The sequence below is a fragment of the Mirounga angustirostris genome, unplaced genomic scaffold (genome assembly GCF_029215605.1).
Source record: "Mirounga angustirostris isolate CCGP_5_RB_7025 unplaced genomic scaffold, mMirAng1.0.hap1 SCAF_13, whole genome shotgun sequence".
NCBI lineage: Eukaryota > Metazoa > Chordata > Mammalia > Carnivora > Phocidae > Mirounga > Mirounga angustirostris.
Genome location: NW_026991721.1, coordinates 39,186,612 through 39,192,989, shown reverse-complemented (window position 1 = coordinate 39,192,989; position 6,378 = coordinate 39,186,612).

The window sequence follows — 6,378 nt, the reverse complement described above, 5'->3', positions numbered from 1 at the left end:
ACATTTCAGGATTTTTGGACTCTGAGACACATGAAGCTCTATCCTGGTTAGCCCATGTCCCATTTTGCATTTGGCCACATCCATTCTACACCAGTCTCCTGCACTATATAGCAAACATGGAGGAAAGAAGATAGAAAACTGAGTTCCCAAAAGTCTGGGCTCATGTTCCTGGAAGTCTGTTTTCAGGCAGCTGATAACAGGCCAGCCTTTGTTGGGACTCATTTCCTGACAGGCTAAGAGAGTTGTCTCTCATCTATAGAGACACCAGGGGAGGACTAGAAGTTCCAGGAGATGGTCCCTGTCCCAGGGATGCAGGACAAGAAGAGGAAAGACTGGGGTAAAGGACAGACACTTGGTGGGAAATAAATGGGAGGGAAAGGAGTGGAGATCCCAAGGAACGAGCGCTGGTCATCCAAGAGATCTCTGTTCTCTCCCTTGCTTGAACACTCAGTTGGCCATTTCCTCCTCCAGCCTCTTCCCACCAGCTACACCAGCATCCCCTCCCACCCGATCCCAAGCCTCGCTCCAATTTCAAAGCGTTCTCTGGCCCCAGCTGGGTTGGGAAACCAAGGAAGGGAGAAGGCATGATTTTTAGTCCTGTTTTGGGGAGGGGGTGGAAAGAAGGGGCTGGTGGAAGACAGAAAAGAAGTAGAGCCTTTTGAAATGAAAGCCGGGCCAAGCTCATCAGAGATTAATGTAGGAAAAGCCCCACTTGTGTGATGGGACCCAGATGGTGGGCAGACTTGCAGAGGCTGCTGACAGATCCTGATGGTCCACAGCCTGCCTCCCACTTCTCATCCTCATCTTGGAGAAAAAGATGCAGGCCCAGCCCCTCAGGAAGCTTGGGGCTGCCCCAGGGCTGCCTCCAGACCAGGTGAGAAGCTAGAGCTCTAATCCAGTGGCTTCTTACTCCAGCTTCCCAAACACAGGCGTGCACTTGCCTGCGGACACACATGCACAGTTAGGGAGAGAGCACAGACAGCTGACCCTGGCCCTTTCTTCCATGAGAAGCCTGGCCTGGAGAAGAAAGGTCCCAAAGTAGACTGTGACCTTGTTCAATAGCCAGAAGTTGGTGGCAAGAGTGCTGTAACCACCATTACAGCTTCAAACCCTCCCTCAATCTCCCCCCATGCCCAGTCACTGTCCTATTTCTTTCCTTCTCTTTCTAGCCACGCTCCTCAAAAGAGTTGACTCCCTTCATTGTCCTCTGTTTGCCCACTTACTCCCCAACTCCTTGCAGGGTGTAGCCCAGTCTCCCCACCCCAGAGAAACTATCCTGTTCCCACCATTTCCACGTTAGATTTAACAGACACGTCACATCTCGGTCCTCAACTGTCCAGACCTCCCAGCATTATAAGATAGATGGGTAGCTGCCTCCTTCTGGAGCCTCTCCCTCCTTCCAGAGGAGCTCTCCTGGTCTCCTCTGACTGCTCTTTGTCTCCCTCATTCATGGGCTCTTCTTCTTTTGCCTTCTCATGCCTTCCTGTCCCTTCCTTAAAGGTAGGCTTCTCAGTCCCCTCTCTCTCCTGACCTATGTCTTCTCCTCCCGAGTCTTTAAACAGCAACCCTAGGCTGATGAGGCCCTAAGCAAGGTTGCCAGCCTCACTCTCTTTCTGAGCCCCCAGTTTATCCCCCATCTGCCTCCTGACAGCCCATCCTAGGCAGCTAAAACCCAACATAGCCCTTAACTTTCCCGCCAACTTCTTCCCCTCCTGGGATTCCCATTTCGGAAGAAGTACTACCATCCACACGGTTGCCAGTCAGGAACCTGAGACTCATCACCACCCGTGCCCCGCCCCCCGCGTCCACTCAGCCCACAGGACATTGATTCTACCTCCTGAATAGCACCCAGACTCTGCTTCTCTCCAACCTCAGTGACCTCAGGCTTCCATGCCTCTTCCTCTCTCTCCCGGAAATTTGCAAACAGCTCCCATCTGATCATCAAAAATGACTCTCTCTCTTCTGGGCTCTCCTGGCACCTCTTCTCATGCTTCTAATGCAGCACATACATCGGCTTCTACTTCACTCCTTAGGTTTCTGCTTCCTTGGCTAAACTGGGAGCTCCTTGGCGGCAGAGATAGTGTCCGAGTCACCTTCATAAAGCCATTCCTTAGCCCAGGACATAATGTGTGACCAAAATATTTAATGTTTGACTAAATGACTCTATATCAAGTATTGTGGCTGCTTCCGAAACCAAATCTGTGCTGAATCTAGGATGCTGGAGACCGGTGTGGCTGCCCCCGGATGGAGCATAAAGCAGAGCAATTATTTCCAAACTGGGTGTTTTCACTGGCATAAACAATACTGTGGTAAACATCTTTGTGCACAGGGGTGCCTGGGTGGCTCAGTCGTTAAGCGTCTGCCTTCGGCTCAGGTCATGATCCCAGGGTCCTGGGATCGAGTCCCACGTCGGGCTCCCTGCTCCTTGGGAAGCCTGCTTCTCCCTCTCCCACTCCCCCTGCTTGTGTTCCCTCTCTTGCTGTGTCTCTCTGTCAAATAAATAAATAAAATCTTTAAAAAATAAAAACACCTTTGTGCATAAAGCTATTTCTCTATTTTGGAGTCTGTCCTTGGGACAAGTAAGAAAGAACAGCGATCACACTACCTGGCTCTTCTCTGGGAAAGGATAAGCCCTGAGAGTGTAGTGAGCCTTTTCTGTAGCATCTCTGGGAACCTGCTGTGGAACTTAGCACAAACTGGGATAAGAAGATAAGAAGTTACAGAATACGAGTGCAGAGGAGACTTGAGGACACTGTCGGTAAGACTCTAAGGCTTGGAGAAGGGAAGCAGCTCATCTAAGATTGTCCACGTACCTGAACTACTGAGTCAAGCCCAGGAATGAGGGTTGCCTGACTGCCACAACTTTCTTGCCCGCATCCCATGCCTGCTTTGGAACTGCGTGCACTTAACAAGTTCCCCAGAGGGGTAGGCTGGAGATGCTCTCAGGAGAGAGCAGAGGGTCTGACAAAAGTAGAAGCCTTGAGAATGAGAAGCAACTGGTTCCCCCTAGGAGGCAGACTTTCCAAAACCTTCTGCATTCCCGTCTTCACAAGGACATGAGCTTAGGAGCTTCCCCAGGGAGATCGGAAAAGAAGAGAGGGGGCAGGAACCAAGGCACTCAAAGGATGCAGTGGAATCACCCTGCCTTCCTCTTCATCATTCTTAAGAGAACAGAGAGTAACAGCAACAACAACAATACTATACATTTAATTATCTAAGTCTCTCAAGTTCCATGTCACCATGGTAGTATTATCTGCATCCTACACATTTGGAAACAAGCTCAGAGAAGTCAATCAACTCATTCAAAGCCACACAATAAAGACTCAAAAGGCAAATCAAAACCCATAGGATTAGCTCCAATGACAGAAGTTTCCCAACTTTGAGCCAGTCTCGGGCCAGGTCTCTGTTGAGCAACTCTGGTCTTGAGTTGAGCAAGTCCTGAGTCCAGAGCTCCCACTTCTTCCCAAGAGTTATTGTGAAGAATAAAATAGATTTATGTGAACAGACACACATATCTATGGACACCTGGTTTGGGACAAAGATGCCACTGCAGTGTAAAAGGGAAATAATGATCCTTCCAATAAATGGTGCTGGGTCAATTGCATATCCATAGAGAAAAAATAACTATGTTGACCCCCATCTCACTCTATACATAAAAATCAATTCCAGGTGGATGACAAATCTAAATGTGAAAGTTAAGACACCAAAGCTTTTAGAGCAAAATATAGAACATTTTTGTGACTTTGAAATAGATGAAAGTTTTTTAAATAGAACATAAAAAGCACTAATCAAAAAGGGAATTTTTAAATAAATTAGACCATATTAGGATTAAGACTGTCTGCTCTTCAGAAGTGCAATTAAGAGACTAGAAAAGCAACACATGAAAACAATGAGAAGGTAAGCCACAGACTGGGATGAAATATTTGCAAAAAGACATATCTGATAAAGGACTGTTACCAAAATATACAAAGAACTCTTAAAACTCAACAATATGAAAATGAACAAATCAAATGTAAAAACAGGCAAAAGATCTGAACAGACACCTCACCAAAGACGATATACAGAGAGCAAGTAAGTATATGAAAAGATGCTCAATATTCATTAGGGGATTACAAATTAAAACAGTAATAAGATGCCACTACATACCATTAGAATGCTCAAAATTCAAAACCCTGACAACACCAAATGCTGGCAAGGCTGTGGCACAACAGGAACATGCCATCATTGCTAGTAGGAATGCAAGATGCTACAGCCACTTTGGAAGACAGTTTGGCAGTTTCTTAGAAAACTAAACATATTCTAGGGGCGCCTGGGTGGCTCTGTCGATTAAGCATTGCCTTCTGCTCAGGTCATGATTCCAGGGTCCTGGGATCGAGCCCCGCATGGGGCTCCCTGCTCCATGGGGAGCCTGCTTCTCCCTCTCCCTCTGCCCTTCCCCCAGCTTGTGCTCTCTTCCTCTCTCTCTCTCTCAAATAAATAAATAAAAATCTTTAAAATATAAAAAAACCCAAAACCAAAACTAAACATTTTTTAAGGTTTTATGTGTTTATTTATTTATTTAGAGAGAGAGAGTGTACATGAGCACGTGAGAGGAGGGAAGAGGGAGAGAGAGAATCTCAAGCAGACTCCCCACTGAGCGCAGAGTCTGACTCAGGGCTCAATCTCATGAGCTGAGCTGAAATCAAGAGTTGGACGCTTAACCAACTGAGCCACCTAGGTGCCCTAAAACTAAACATATTCTTACCCTACAATCCAGCAATCACACTTCTTGGCATTTACCCAGATGAATATGAATTGAAAACATATGTCCACACCAAAAAACACTATACTGGTGGACATGTCATTATACATTTTTCCAAATCCACAGAAAGTACATCAAGAGTGAACCCTAAGGTAAACTATGGGCTTTGGACGATAATGATGTGTCCATGTAAGTTCATTGATTGTAACAAATGTAGCACTCTGCTACCTGATGTTGATAGTGGGGAGACTGAGTGGCAGGGGGGAAAGAGGTATATAGCAACTCTTTGTACTTTCCACTCCAGTTTGCTGAGAACCTAAAACTGCTCTAAAAAATAAAGTTTTTTATAAAAAAAAAAAAGGTAACAGATGGAGTGAGTAAACAGAATGCAATGCATATATCCAACAAAGCACTCATATCCAAACTCTTACAAATCAACAAGAGGGAAAAAAGACCATGCAATTTGTAAAAAGGGCAAAAGACTTGACTAGGCACTTCTCAAAAAATAATATCCAAGTGGCAAATAAATGTATGAAATGGTGCTTACCTCCACTAGTCATCAGGGAAATGCAAAGTAAACTCACCACACAGTACCACATGCATACCATTGCATGGTTAAAAGGAAGAAGACAGAAAATACCGAGATTTGGTAAGGATGTGGAAACCAGGATTCTGAACTGCTTATGGGAAAGTAAATGGGTAGCACAGTTTCAGAAAATTGATTTGCTCTACGTATCAGAGATAAGCATACACATAAGACCCAGCAATCCCCTCCTCAGTATATGTTCTGCAGAAATGCTTACATATATTCGTAATATGTTCATAACAGCACCACTCATAACAAACATTGAAACTCAAAACGTCCACCATCAGTAGAAGAGATAAATAGTTGTAGGATATGCACACAATGGAATACAACAATGAGAATAAACAAATTACAATGACACACAGCGACAATAATAAATCTTGCAAATGTAATGCTCAATGAAAGAGGCCAGTAATAAAAGTATATTTATGTACCATTCAGATAAAGTTCAAAACCAGGTAAAAGTCTGTGGTGATGGAAGGTGTCTGTATCCTGACTGTGGTGGTGATTACATGAATCTATGTATGTGATAAGATTTCATAGAACTATACTCCAAAATAAATAAATAAATAAATAAGTGCATGTAAAAACTGGCAAGAGCTGAATAACACCTGCAGCTAAGTTACTATTATTGGACCTACATCAATTTCCTGGTTTTGATAGAGTACTGTGGTTCTATAATAACAGGGAAGTTGGGTAAAAGGTATGCAGGAACTCTGCATAATTTTTGCAACTTGTGAATCTAAGATTATTTCAAAATAAAAAACTTTTTAAAAGCAGACTAAATTTATGTTGCTAGAAGTCAGGACAGTAGTTTTCCAGGGAGGGTCAGAAGGGATTAGGAGAGGACATTAGGAGACTTCTGGGGTGCTATCATGGTCCGTTACTCAATTTGGGGGCTAAATACAGAGGTATGCTCATCTTATAAAAATTTTGCAAAAATGAAGTTGTACGCTTATGTGCATTTTTCTCTATGTACGTAATACTTCAACAAAAAATGTTTCATTTTTTTTTTAAGGCAACAGTTTGCTCATAAGAGCTTGGCCCAGTG